Raw genomic sequence first — 15,824 nt, forward strand, 5'->3', positions numbered from 1 at the left:
AAAGATGGCTACACCATGGACAGATCACACGTCTTTCTCAGACTTTGGGCCATTTGAGTATTTCTCCTGCAGAAGTTTGTGTCTTCTCACTGTGAGGTCAGAGTGTGAACCACGTCACCTCATGGCCATCAGAATGATTAAGGAAATGGCAGAATTGCTGAAAACGATGTGGTTTTGATGTTGTGCCACTCAGGGAGTGCTGTTTGTTTTTGTAATGAAACACACGCACACATATGCACTGATCAATATGCTATAAACATTAACAATAGCAAGTACACCTTACATGCTTTATCTTTTATCTTATCTGGTTTTACCTTGCTCTTTAGACTATAATAGATCATTATTAGGGTGACTATTAACTATAAAAACAACCAATTCCCAGGAGAATATGGACGGGGAGTCACGACACCCTGGAGGCCGCCATGTTGTTATTGTCCATCTACTCGCACATGTGTAGAAGAAGTGTTTACCTTGGCCAGAGTGTACTTGTGTAGTAGCAGCATTTCCTCCATCTATGTGGGAATGGAGCCCCAGCATTTTCAAACAGTCAAGTTTACTCCCTGTTTCCAGAGAGTAGGAGCATCTTGGAGTTGTTCCACCTTGGGAGCTGTTTTTCAAAAAGTTACTTTTTCAGTGCCTCTGACCACCGCCGTCATGCAACAACCAAATCACAATGAATGTTTCGTGTGTTGACTTGAAACTCTGTTTAAACAGTTTCGATGACATGGAATGGACATATTGCTTTATTCACAACATTTATTATATGTTGACATATGTCATATTAGTTTTCAGCAATATAAATAGACAGGCTAATATGTGACTTTTCAGACTTTAATATTTCGACATGAATAAGCGCCACCATCTTCCAAGGCCTCAATCGCACACGGTCCACCCCTGATTGGTGCATCGATCGTTTAGTTTATCAGTAACTTGATAAGTGGCTCTCTTCTGACTCATACAAATCTTTTGGCTGCTTTTGAAAGAGTACTACAAGTACTGCCAAATCAATCAAAAACATATCTACCGCTGACTTCATGGGTGACCCTACCAAGAGAAGAATGCACCAAGAGCGCTCCGGCTTGTCATACATCAATAACGCCTTTCTCAGGGGGGCTGCAGTGGTCAGGCAGAAACATTACTTGGATACGTGGTGTCGGTCCGGTGCGCCTGCGAGAGTTATCTTTTATTAAATCAAACAAGACATCCAATAGCTGGACCTGACACCACTACAGCAAGTAATCTCATGATAAGCAACAAATAATAACTGCCACGAACCTGCTCGCACCGGCGGGAGGTAGAAAACAAATATATCTTCGATGTAAAGTTTAAGGCGGGGGCGGGTTGCTAACATGTAAACAGAGAGAACGTAACACTGGACACCACAAGTTACCACCGTGAATCATCCACACATGCCTTGTTTGACTCTTATGATATCTGTCTCTTGTGAAAATAACTGGTAGGCAGAGGAGCTTCATTCTGGAGCTGCAGAGGCACAATCCATAATTCCTGCTCTGAATATGCAGCTAAATGTTCTCATCACGCGCTGCAGACCGCTCAGTAACATCAAACTCTTTATAAATCAAGTGTAAAAGTAGACATCTGCAGACCTGCATGAACATTCGAACGTCTGTCAGGAACTTACATTTCTTCAAACTGTATTTAAAGGTACAGTATGTATAAGCACGTGATGCCACCTATATGCTCTGGGTGGCAGCAATGAGTATTTGTTCCTTAGAATTTAATCAGTTTTGTTGTTAGTTGTGGCTAAAACCTTGAGTCTTTTCATCTCTGTTGTTCATCTCAGTACTGAATCTACTGCTGCAGCTTCAGTGGACAGAGACTCAATGCTCCATCTTGCGGTACAACGTGGTATTGTAAAACTGAGTGGGACGTGTCGAGCGAATTTTTCTCTATTGTTAAAGTTGGTAACTTTAGAAGAGTCCTCAGTTAAACCATTAATAATAATAATAATAATAATAATAATAATAATAATACATTCCATTTGTAACACACTTTTCATTAAAAACAAAGTTTCAAAGTGCTACAATTAATATTTGTAATTGTGTTTGGAAAAAAGTTTGTCGCATAAACAGATACACAAAATGCAACGAAAGTTTTCATTTTTCACTTGAAATGGTTGTTGTGTAAACGGGTCCTCAGTCTGTCACAATTCAGTTGGTTTCTTTAGCTCTGATTCGCCATTGTCTCCAGTTTGACCTGTTAACCGTTCCATGTAGTCCTTTTCTGTCTGTGCTTCCTGCATCATGCCCCGCAGACCCCCCCACCCCCACCCCTACCCCCCAGATTTAACACTATCTAATAAAGACAGCCATTACTTTGAACCTGATCGTCATCCAGCCTCCCTGAGAATGAGTTAAAGTTGAGTTTGAGTCGTATTGTTTTCAATTATGATAATCACTGCACATTTCAAAGTGGCTCCAAGGACTGAATACATAAAAACATTCCATTTTTCTCAGAACCATTTGCATTCTGTAACAGAAAGCCCATCTGTCTCAGCACACTGAGCACTGTGGCTTCGAGCTATTGTAAGGAATTGTTTAGGGGTATTTTGCATTACATTTTTTTTTTTTGTTGTTTTTTTTCTTCCAAGTTTAAAATGATCTTTCTATGACTGCTAATGGTGGCTAGCCTCAAGCCCACGAGTCTATAACAGCGGTACGTACCTCTGGCCCAATGTCTTGTTAATGTCTCAAACACATTTAATTTGATACATTTGTTTTCAGAAAACCTGATTAAAAAAAGCCTCTAATTACTATCAGGTATGGAGAATATTAAAGCCATGCAGGACTGTGGACCTCCAGGACCGGGAGTGCCCACCTCAGCGAGAAGGACTCTGGTCTGCCTGCTGTCGATACTTCCATCCCAGGCTTCAATAGCATGACGAATGGGAGAAATAAATAAACATCTCTCAGTCTCTTTTAAACTGAGTCCACCACGCCACCAACAACCCTTCTCCTGCCTATTTCCTTTCAACTAGATGAAAAGATGCCCGTCCGCCATGAGATCTATTTTGAGGGCACGTTTGCTTCATGTGTCTGATGAGACTCAACTGACGGAACAGGGACTCCCAGAATGAAGAAACCCAACTTTCCGTGGCTAATACACAGAGCAGCTCAATTCAGGAGAAAAACATGTTTGAGCATTTCTGTAGTTACCATAGTGCTGTGATGGCTACACTCTTCTCTGAACAGCACATATTGTGGTGTACTACTGATATGTGCTGATGAAAGATATATGATGTAATCTGAAATAGTATTCATTGTTAAGCCTGTTATATCCACTATACTGACTTTCACAGAAATACATCCATGACTTTGTTATAGATTACTAACAAATAATGCCAAGTGAACATATAATGTCAATTTCAATGGTACAGGTAATATGATACCACGTAATTACCACTGAAGTGCTTTTACTTACACATAAAACATCCAATGGCATCATAAATAAATAAATAAATAAATAAATACAATGCGTCTCAAAATTATTACCTTTTAGATATTAAAAAAGTATTTAAAAAATTTATTTGAATGATCAAAACAGATAGCTCAATCTAATGTAATGTAAATCAACAAAACAAACAAATAAAAGACACACAATTCATAAATACACAAATAAACATTATAAAATGCACTTTAAAAATTATCAAAACTGATTTCCCCATTGAAGGCAATAAATAAATAAATAAATCTGACAATCAAAATTTACAACATTCGTGTTTCCTAAAAGAAATGTGTATGATTATGTGTGATCATTGAAATAAATTCCAAAAATAGATGTTTTCGTCTATAATCTAAATACCAAAAAGATCAGCTTTATTGATTGATCCATGTAAGCGCTCAATATGAGTTTTTAACATCTAACATCATTTTTTAGCACAAAGGCGACTGTGAGTAATATCTCTCGTCAGCTCTTTGGTGAATGATTAATGTCTTCTGTATTATCTAAGGTTTTAGATTAAATCCTGTCCACAGTGCTGCCCACAGAATCCAGCCATCAACCATAAATGTGGATTAAAAACAACAACATGCAAATGGATGGAGCGACACATCAGATAATTTGCTGTTCATGCAGTCTGCATGTTTCTGGGAGTATCTAAGTATTTGGGTGGTTTTTTTTAGAATCCACATGATAAAATATTAAGACGAAAAAAGGTTTTACCTGCAGAGAACACACATGGCTCTGAAATCGAACCACCTGGTTCAGGAAAACCTCTGAACGTTATTGGAGCATCTCTTAATCCTCATTTAAAACTCCAAAGAAGAAATGAAAAAAAAAAGGTGTGTTCTTGTCTAATCATGACAAATCTGTGTACGATCAAATTTGAGCTATAATCTAACAAAACACAAAACTTTCTGTATTCCTTACTGTTTACAACAAGCGGAAGTTTTGCATTTGCACTGCAAGTTGGAACACTGAAAATCCTGCTCGAAGTCATTTAATCAATTTCACAAAATGCAGTAAACAACAAAAAACATTTACACAGCAGCTCTTCTTTTTTCTTTTTTAATCCGCGAAAATTGTCAGCCAAAGGACATTAGCATTCGTAGCTTCATTAGCATGTCTGACAGAGCGCAAATAAGGACCGAACGCGTGCATTTCTGCGACTCGGAGCCCTTTATACAAGCAGACGTCGTCTATGTGCACCGAAGATGAACAATATATCACCACAGCAAGGACATAATGACGCAGACGCTGGCAGGAGTTACACTAATCGGCAGTAAACAACTGAAAGTGAAATGAAAAATGGAATAGAGTCACAAAGTAGATGAGTCACATAATTGTGTTTCTTCAGCAACTCTCCACTGACTGGATTTAATGAAGCGACGGGGTATTTTATTTCATTCATTCAAGATCTGAAGCCTAAAATGTGCCGTGTAAGTTTTAAATAAATACATTAGTCATTTTTCTGCCATTTAGAATAACATTAACCAGTGACGGTAGATCCTCTTCACCTTTGTATCTCGTTCCACTCTGAAAACGTAGAACTTTTGCTCTGTTTTAAGAAATCTATTCACGCGACGATGGTGCTCGGAACCACTGAAAATGAATGTAGCTGATAGTTCTTCTGCATATGTAGATGGACAATAACAACAATGGCTGCCTCCGTCGTGTCATGACTCCCAGTCCAGATTATAATCCATAATAACAATCCAACTTGGTCGTCTGTCCATATGAATGTCCGTGTACTTGCCGTTGGTAATGTTTGCGGCGTATTGTTCTCTGGGCATGCATGTGTGGCTTTGTTATAATAATTTTTAGCGTTTCTGCCGTTTCCGTGTAAATGGATTATAATCAAAAATGCATTTGAACTTAATCTGGGCTTCAGGCACATTGTTTTTGTCCTGTTTATTTAATGTTTATTTGAACCTTAATGTCTGTGACTTGAGTCGGGTTTTAAAGCACATATTATGGAGTGATACTCAACCTCAGTCAACAACATTTGTCTGCTGCCGTCTGCATGTTGATAGTTTAGTTTGGCTGTTTTTTTTGTTGTTTCTCCTCATAATTAGTTCATAAATCTGTTTTTCTTTCAAAGTGACAACATCATCATCCAGCTAACTAATGTAACTCCAGCAAAGTGTTTCCAACTCAGCTCATGTCTCACAGCTTTGCCCAATATATCAATACGCAGGAGCCAAATAAATGTAATGCAACTGTAACTTTCCAGTAGTTAATAAATAAAACTGCAGTTAGTTAGTCATTTTGTGTAGCTTTCACAAAACTGGAGATGACCATTTTGTAGTTGGTGCTGTATAATTGACTCTGAACTGAATTATTTCAAACTATCGAAAGAAAAAAACAAATTGTGTGTGCTCGTCAGAAAGTTCAGTTAAACAAATCATCCACTTCTGTTAATCATTGTTTTTCTTTTCTGCATCCCCTCAGTGCTCTCGGGATGAGGCCGAGCCCATTTTTTTGTATTTGCACGCAGACTTTTGAGCAGATTTATCCCATTTATGAGGGGGAGAGGCAGACGTTCGTGAGCGGCTGGGTTTGTTCTGGAGAGGACGATGACACGAGGAGCACAGCGGGACTGTCAAGCACGAACATCAAAGACCCGTAGAAAATGTGAAGTTGATTGAATTGAGGCGATTGCCAGAGCTCAGCTTTCCATTTTTGCTCCAGCTAATTAGCTGCCTGGGTTTTTTTGTGTTTTTTTTTTTTTTTTTTCCCAACATTATCTCATTTATTCACATTCCTCAGGAACCGGAATATGTGATGCAACACACAGTTTGACTCCTTTTTTCTTTTTTTTTTTGATTTTATATGTATTCCTCCATCAGTCTCATGCAAACGTGCCAACGTGAAAAAGTGACAATTGCACATTTCAATTCCTTCGTGTGTAAATGTGTTTGTGTCGGAGTGATCGCTGAGTGACTGCAGTCAGAAATGAAACATTTCAAGTCTTTCAGGAGGCGCGTCGACTCTCTCTCCCCGTGTGTCCCCCGAGTACCTCTGCGTCTTTCCGTGACTCCCCAGTTCTTTTGGATTTTAGAACTTTGTCGACGCCACGTTCGCGACAACCTTGTGCTTTTAAGAGATGAGGAATCTCTGACCAGAGACTCCTGCTTTTAGGAACACTGGCTTTGTTCAGGTGATGTAAACGTCATTTTTGCCGATCACTTGGGCATGTTCAATTGCACTTTTCCTTTTTTAAGATAAGATAAGATAAGATATCCCTTTATTTATCTCGCGTGTGGAGAAATTTGCAGTGGTACAGCAGGATAGTACAGAGAAAGAAGCACACATAGCAGGAACTAAAAAAAAGCAGATAAAAATACAATATAATAGAAAAATATGCACACGGTGCCTATAAGTGTGGACATGTACAGAGTATGGGGGTGGATGTATTTTACATAGTAAAACAACGATAACCTGAGCACAAAATCTGGCGAATTGTATACAAGTATTAGGCATCCTTTCAAAAACAGACGTAATCTGTATTTTGAGTATTGAATTTCTGCTCTTTGGCCACGTGTGTAAAGTTAATTGTCCCATTTTGCTGCCAGATATTTGCACTCACCCTGCCATTCTCAGATGGATTTAAAAGGGAAACCTTCAGCTTCCCGTAACACTTTTGGCAAAACGTTTGTTGATGAAACGACTCAGTTAAAGATCTGATCCCACCAGGCTGCGATAGCTTGTGAGTCTGAGACGCAATCGACGGGGAAATATTCAAATTGGAGCCAATTTTCACATGGAATCAAACTGAATTTGTTCTTGGAGAACATTGCGCAAATCCTGTACGAATTAAGTAAAAAGGAGAGGAGGTTTTTATTTAGTCGTGAACAAACGGTGCTGGCGGGGCCAGTTGTTGGCTTCTCGTGTGTGATGCAGCAGGCCTGCAGTTCGCTGGCTCACGCACACTTCACACTCTCCCACCGCCTCCCGAGGATTAGCCCCCGCTCTCTCTCTCTGCGCCGCCATTGTTTCCTCCATCAGTGAAGCTGCCAGCAGGGACACACAACCAAGCAGACATCATCAATTCATATATGTTTTGGGGATATTTGGGAGAATCTGACCTGCTTTGAGACACCTGTGGTAGGACACGCGCCCGATAAGAAATGTCCATTTTATAATCAAGGGAGTTTCTGTGCAAGTGCATCTTAATAATTATTGTATTTGACCAAATGTTTTAACTTGCGCTCACACGTTCGAGAATGCGGGGGGAAATGTAATTTCATTCCTTGGATTTTTGATCTTGCTTGAGCTGCAATTTTAATTTTCTTTGTTCTGTGGACTGATTAAAAAAGGTTTAATGTTGAGATGAACCTCATCCTCTCTTGTAATGTCATTTTTTTTGTCACATAACTCATTAATACAAATCTAAAACAATATGGGACCCAATAAATGTCCTTTATTATGTTTTTTTCATTTCGAATTTAAAACTATTTTATAGCGTCTTAGGAGTCAAATCCAGCAAACAGATCAGCTTCGTGAGCTTAGTAACATTCACCCAGAACACAGAAGGAGCGATTTTACAACCACTGTTCACTGATGCTATAAACTCAATGAATGTGATGTTAAAGTGATTCATCAGAAGTGTCAGGTATCTCAAGGAGAATTGATGTCATTGAACGAAAACTACAAATATCCAGCTCCGCAAACATTTCAAACATCTTTTCAGAGATCTGAACAGAACAGAATACAAACGACGCCTAATAAAGACCTCATCCATCATCTGCGTCACAGTGAGACAATCATTTTAATCTCGAGGAGTTGTGGAACTCGATGCCTCTGTGATCACCACGTTATTAACTCTCCCACCCGGATGTCTCTCGGATTGATTCCTCGCCGCTTCGCACCGCTACGGGAGGCTTCCAGAAGCCCGGGTTCACGTACCGGTGACGCCACCGGGCAGGATGCTGACGCGTTGTCCTGTAACTCAATTAAAGCAGGGGGGGGGGGGGTTGGCCCGCCAAACCAGAGCTGAGGAATCAATTTCTGCCCGTTTTTAATCGTCGGCGGCGGATTCTGCAGTGTCAGTGGGTGAGGCGTCGTTACTCACGACACCTGAGGGAAGTGACAGTGGATGTAATGAGATTCTCGGTGTACCCTCTCTCACACACACATCAGCGCCACTAAATGGCGTGAAGGGAGCTGGGGACTATGCTTATAAATGGGTCTCACATGGCAGCATGTGGATGGGGGCTCCTCGAAATGGCACCCGTTCCGTTGAGCGTCGGATCGCACCATGAAAACACACACGGAGGATGGATGCGGAGGTGTTTGTTAAGTACAAGAGCGCTTACGTTTCCTCTGTGTCTTGCTCCTCTTTGGGGTTTCCTGACACACCGTCCTCCTGAAAAGGTCACATCCAGACAAGCTCATGGGTTTAACCTTTATCACACGGGGCGTTAAAAGTTTGTCATCCACACTCGATTCTAAAGCCGACGCTAAAGGAGGAAGAGATAAACCCATAAGGAGAAGAATTCAGCTCACCTAAATGGGCCTTAAAGCCGATTTGTTGGGTTAAAACGGTAGTTCATAAAACTGACCTGTGCCAGAAACAGGCACCTTCCACCTCAGTCAGATAAAATATGGATGCAGCACACATAATCAAGCCATGCCATGCATTATTTATCCCGTATACTCCCGCTATGATATAGTTTACCACTGAGGAGGCTGATATTTTCATGCAATCATCATCCAAACAGGCGATGTTTACATGCCGTTCAGCATGTCTGAGAGGAGCGATTGCTTCCCGGGGTTTGCAGTGGAGGTAATTTAGCCTGATATGGTTCCAACTGAGCCATTACTGAAATATCCTCAATGCCATTTGTGGGAGAACATGCACACAGGTCACACTCATTGGAATTTTTTTGTGGTCTGTTATTATATTTGTACCTCTGACAGCAGGCAATCACAGTGTTGTGACTGACAGTGCTGCAGTAATGTCACTTTTAACAGGAACGTGAGAGGAAATAGTCGATTATTTAGTCCATTTTTCGCATTGTTAGTTGTTGCTTTCACTTACATGGACAGAGTTGCTGTCTCATCTTTTGTCCTGCTAATGGAGATTACTGAAACTTTGATTGATTGATAGATACTTTATTCAAGTTTAGCTATTGTCGGTCTACAACTTTACGTTATAAATAGTCTATTCACTCTCAAGTCATTCTCTGTGTACATATTTGAGTTATTTATTTATTTACTGTCAAGCTTCAATATGTATATCCTAATATTTACTACTTAATATCTGTATTTAATATGTTAATGGTACTGTTTCCTTTGCACTGTAAATTATAACCACTCTTTGTGGAGCAACACTTAATATAATTGAATGAAGTATTTATTTTTCTAATTTCTGTTGTTTTCTATTCAGGACAGGCAGCTACAATACTTTTTTACAATGTGTGTGTGTGTGTGTGTGTGTGTGTGTGTGTGTGTGTGTGTGTGTGTGTGTGTGTGTGTGTGTGTGTGTGTTTGTGTGTGCACTTGCACATGTTTGTGTATAATAACCATTTTTCCCAGGTGGAATGTACATATATGTATGTATTTGTATCTGTGTTTATGTATGTATGCAAGCATGCGTGCACACACAGATGAAGACAGAAAAAAATGATTTGTAAATCATTTCAAAGTGCACCACTAATGCTTTATACTTCCCTATTATTGTGTTTTGCCGTTTCATCTTGTAAGGATACTGTTTACTCTTCATCACAAGACCTTGCTGCTCTCACTTCAGAAATGTCATCAAAATGTGAATGAAACAAATAAATGAACAAGGAAGGGGCATGATGAGCACGTGCAGTAGGACAGCATCAAGGATGAGATGTGTCAACAAGATTTTATTACCTTTTATTCCACTTTTAAGCTATAAATCATGAAATAAGTGCACATTTGGTCAGGTTTACACTCTTCACACAGATTCAGTTAAATGTTTGTTTTTTCCACTTCTGTCACTTTACAAAGTTGTTTCTAAATATTTGCCCTTGAAATACCTTTTTGAAAGTGTTTCATTGAATGCTCTTTAAACGGTGCAAAGATTTTATGCAACTGCGGGCTTTGTAGTCACAAGTCAGAAGTCAGAAAGACAACTGGCTCTCTTTGAGTAAAAGGTGTAGTTGGTGTTAATTTGGCCGTAGCCACATCAAACATGTCAACCCAGTGATATGCAAACCGAGCCGCTTGAGCCAAAACGGTTACGCTCCCATAAAGTGGCTCAAACCAATCGGAACAATCAGACGGACGCAAGAGTTGCAAAAGGAAATAGATTGACCAAAACTTAAAGACCAAATAACCTGCTTACATTCAACTCCCACTCCCAAACTGACTAAATGCTGGTGGGCCTGCCAGAAAGAACAAAACAACAGGAGCCACCACTCTGCCATCACTCCAAAACGTAGCTGCAGTTTCATTGTCATCTATAACAGGTTTGCTAGAAACCAAGCTAAAAGTACACTTTCATCGAAATTCTCCACAGATTGGCCGCATGTTTGATGGAGGATGTAAGAAGAGAGAGTCCATTACAACAAGCAGCTGAGGAGATCTTCTCTGTGGGAAAAAAAAAAGGAGAAATGAACATTAACATCTTGAGAAAAAAGATTTTTAGTTTCACAAAAAGGTTTTACAAGGATATGTAATAAACTATCCTTATATTTAGTGTTTCATCTTCAACATAGACCTACATACACCACCCTAATCAACAAGGCTGCTGATTCTAAATTGTCCTTTTTGATACCAAAATGTAATAGACATATTTTGTAGATCTTGGCCTGACTCAATAGTGAAGTTCTTGAATCTGCCTATAACAACCTGTAGTGCTGCCAGCCGATAGGAGGAAATATCTGCTGCCAGAAGCGGGATCTGCTGTCACCAGATTTTGGAAAATCTCCACGCGCCCAAGCTGTGAAACTAAACAAATGAATTTGCTGCTTCGCTAATCTCCTCTGCCTTCGAGGTGCCGTCTCTGTCTCACCTCTCGTAAAAGAACTGGAAGAAACAACCATGACTGATCACTCAGCTCTCCATATGGTTACTAAAAGCTATTACAGCAAGTAAAAAAGTCCTTTTACGAGCTGATTGAGAGCGAAAGTGCTTTGCAGAATCATCAAATGTAAGTAGCCAGTGGTGGCCCCTCTTTATGAGCACAAACATAAAACGTCCACAGGTTAGCACAATCCGAGCCAGAGTCCGCTTCTCTTACAGCTTCAACTTTCACCTCAAGTCTTCCGTAATAGTGGTATTTTTGAAACAACCTGGTGTATAAAACAAAGAGTGGGTAACAGAGCCTGTTGATAAAAAAAGATTACAGGTTGGGGCCAGTGGTTAAACCACAACAGCTTAAGTAGAAACAGTGGTCACCTCGGGGTGAAATGAGAGAGATTTCTCTGATGGGTCGCAGCACCCCGGGAGCTCATACCTCTCTCCGAGATTTGTCCTTGAGCCGATCAAAGATTCCATAATGTGAGCGCACAGGAAAAGACTTCCATGTAGCGGAAATCCATTTATCTCTCTGAATGCAATGTCTCATCTTACACCCAAGCCTCTACTTTAATGTCTTCTTTGGTGATAGGGGCCATTTTTAAATCCTGGCTCGTTCAACAGCGATGTGCGAGGGCGACATCGACCCCGAGAACGAATGCGGCAGCGCAGACACTGACGCTGGCGAGGGCGCATAAACACACAACAAGGCATCCAGACAGACAGATGGTATCACCTGAGCTGTCCTGAAAGATTAGCCGGGAATCTTTGCCGTATCGTGGGTTCGTTTGAAAGCAGCGCGGCGAGAATTCAGGTGGGATTTTTGTGGGATTGACACACAACTTAAGATAAATGTGGACTGCTGTTCCCGTGCTGCGGCGAATGACAAGCAAAGTCGTGTACGGACACACTGCAAAATTGACTGTGTGTCATAGTTGCCAATGTCTTTCATGTACCTCTAACATTGTAGTTGAAGTTGCAGACCAAACCCCAAAAAAGACAAAGATCTGATGAAGTGTGCACAATTGCATACTCATGCAGGTAAATTGCATGTGTTCATTCTGCAGGTGATGGATTAGGATTAACACCGAACAGGAGTACTCAAAGAAGGTTTTTTTTTCATGTATTAATTCTTGAGAGGTCCCCACTGACACAAATGGAGAATATATACTACAACCACTGGCTGAGTGGAGCTATCTTTGGTTCATCTTCCTGGTATGTGTCACATTTTATAATTGAATATACCATATAATTCTTCAAACATACCCTGTAAATACCAAACCTGTTCCAACTATGGCTTCCAATTAATATATAAAACTATGTACCATTAAATTTTGTGTTTTAATGGCGCAGTCATTAGCTTTAATCTCCAATTATTCCTTTTTAATTCGACATTCAGAAGAAGCCCTCTGTGTTCCCACTCAACTCATCCCAAATGTTTATACACATTATATTTTCCCACATTGATTACATTTAACAGGACAGATTGAAACAGGGCACATTTGAAGAACCTTTAAAAATTTGCCCAACCTCTTGTTTCACTGCGTTTGTTACTGCTAATTTAATAGGGGCAGATCGAACAAGCAGATGCTCCTGTTTTTATTTTATTTATTTATTTTTCATCATTATCTGTAATTGTGACTTTTTAAATGATAGAAAAAGGAATAATCCTTCTAAAATTACCCGATCTGTTCTGCAGTTCACTCTTGAAAGAGATTCCCTGTGTCAGCTGTCATTATTCAAACACGTTTAGCCGGAAGGGAAATAGCAATTAATTATATAAACAGTATTTTATTGTGGTTTTTACGCAGAAGAGACACCTATATACGTCCGATTTGGTGCTTCATCATGCAACGCTTGTAAAATAAAATTTTTGGAAAGAAAAGTACTTTCAGGTTTCTTACTTGTTCAATGAGGACAGCTGCCGTCTCCCATCAGACTCTTTACCCTGTCAGTAAAGTCGTGTTTTTCTAATTAACAGCAGCTGTTTTTTGGGGGGGGTTTCAAAGTTGTGCAAAAATTGACACATTGTGCAATCGAATTCATAAACAGACAGAATCAAATACAATTATTCACTCGAAGACCAATTATGAAGAACACTGGGTTCCGGTTGGTAATGCAACACTTTAGCCTCTTTTAGCGAGCATAAAACAAATAGGGTTCATTGATGCAGGTTGGTAGGTGAAGTCTGGCTGGATGTGGATCCTGCCGGGTCTGAGAAGGGAAACATAAACATGGAGATTAAAACAACAGCATGTGCTGGGAGTTTTAAGATGAACTATGTAGCGTTAATATGCAAGTGTGTTTACACTATTTGAGAATGAAGATAGCAGTTAGCTGAAGATAGCTGCTAACTTTTAGCCTGAGCGCGCATTAATATTTCACACTCTCACATCTCAGTCAACTCTCAGGCTGTGGTGTGGGCTGTGCTGGAGAGAGGGTGAGGAGTGAAGGGAGGGATTGGTGACTTCGACACACACCTCCACCCTGCAGCGCCGGCTCCAACCTGCAGCGCCAGCTCCAACCTTCAGCGCCAGCTCCAACCGCTCACTGAAACGTGCAGCGATGTTTCAAACGGCAGAATCATGATCTCTGCGTCAGAGAGAGCTGCATGTCACTTAGAGACAGTGAACCAGGTAAAAACTGGAGGTGACAGCAGCATGCTATGTTACTGCTGAAGTTGTACCTTGGGAACCGTTTTCAAAAAGTTGCATTTTCAGGGGCTCCAAGCACGATTGCTGCGTAAACAGACACCCTAGACTTGATGAAAGTTTTGTGTTTTCATTAGAAAACATGGTAAAATAAATGAGGTCTTAGTGAGGTACAATGAGGTCCTCCTGGCTTGCTTGTTTTCAATGTTTCCTGCTGCAACACGCCACTTTTGAATGTCGTTATCAGTCTCAGCCGGGTGACAAAGACTGATGTCTGGAATTTATTAGACAACAAAGGGTATTCCGGGTCAAGAATCGAGAAACAACACAAATTCAATCATAAATGACAGAATAGGTCATTTTGGAAGACAAGCTAAACAACAAATTAATTAAATTGCTTGATCAAGGGTAGGAAAAGTCACGGTCGCTGGTAAGAAAAAGATGGAGGAGCAAGTACATTCTGTCACATGTGCTCTGCTTTATATGCAAGACGACACGAGCGGACTCACCACTGCTCTACAAATCACGCGCCTCAAATGTGATGATGATGTTGCCATGTCTTGATGCATATCCACACATGTACAGGTAGATTCTTCATTGGCTGCTGACATTTATTGCAGAAATGCGTCAGCACAGTCGACAATTTGGTGTATTTTTTCAGACTGCAAATCTAAAAAGTGCTGATAACTTCAAGTTCTCCTCGTCAACCTCATCTTTTTTTAATCAACTGACCTCAAAAAACCAAAAACCAAACAACTGCACATTTGCAAATAGTCCTTCGTTATAACTCTCAGGCGTATTGACTCACAAAGTAGCACAACATTGCAATCACATTCCATTGGAATACAACTCGACGCAGTCAGAAACCATGTGAGCTACGTACGACAATTAAGTTACAACACGTGTTACACACATTGTTCGATCATCTGCATAAATGGCAGATCAAAGACTTGCTTGGCCTGTTTTCACACCACTCTGGCAGGAGGAGGAGCGGGAGATAAGACAGATGTGGCAGTGTGTTAAAGTGCAAACTCTGTAGGCAGCTGAGCCAGTTTGGAGATTTTCGTTCATTCGATCGAAGATGACGTGACATATAAGCTACTCCGCTGGAGAACAAAAATGCATAGTTTTTGTGTTTTAATTTAAGTTTGCCGTTCTCACTTGAAAACGTAATGTGAACAGGGCCTCGGTGAGCTCGTGACTCTTTATCTGTGTGTGAAATTAAAGCATCTGTCTCTTTCTGTCCGAAGCCAAAGTGTTTGACTTGACAGTTATTATTTCACTAAAGTCTTGTCTCATAAAGGAGGAGCATCTCAGTGTTGTAGTTCTGTCCTGCAAGTGTAATTTACAACTTTCTCACATCTTACCACCGTTCCTTTAATGAAATACCAGAACTAAATAAATATTTACTTATCTAAAGCACCAGTCTATATCTCGGCAGTTCTTTTTTTCTTTTCTATTTTTGCTGTGACTCATTTTCATTACTTCACCTATCCACTTCTTTCGAGAATCGGCGTTATACCCAATTCCGCATGACAAATTGCTTCCAACCTCACAGGAACACTTTATGAATACTGACAATGACAAAACTCAACAAGATTACCTCAAAAAAGACTGTGTATATACTCAAACAGACTAAACATGTGTGCTCCACCATTTGACTCCCAAATTAGTTGTAAATTTAATCTGAACTTAGATCCTGATTTACAAAGATCCCGTACA

This window comes from Lipophrys pholis (genome assembly GCF_963383615.2).
Source record: "Lipophrys pholis genome assembly, chromosome: 13".
Lineage (NCBI taxonomy): Eukaryota > Metazoa > Chordata > Actinopteri > Blenniiformes > Blenniidae > Lipophrys > Lipophrys pholis.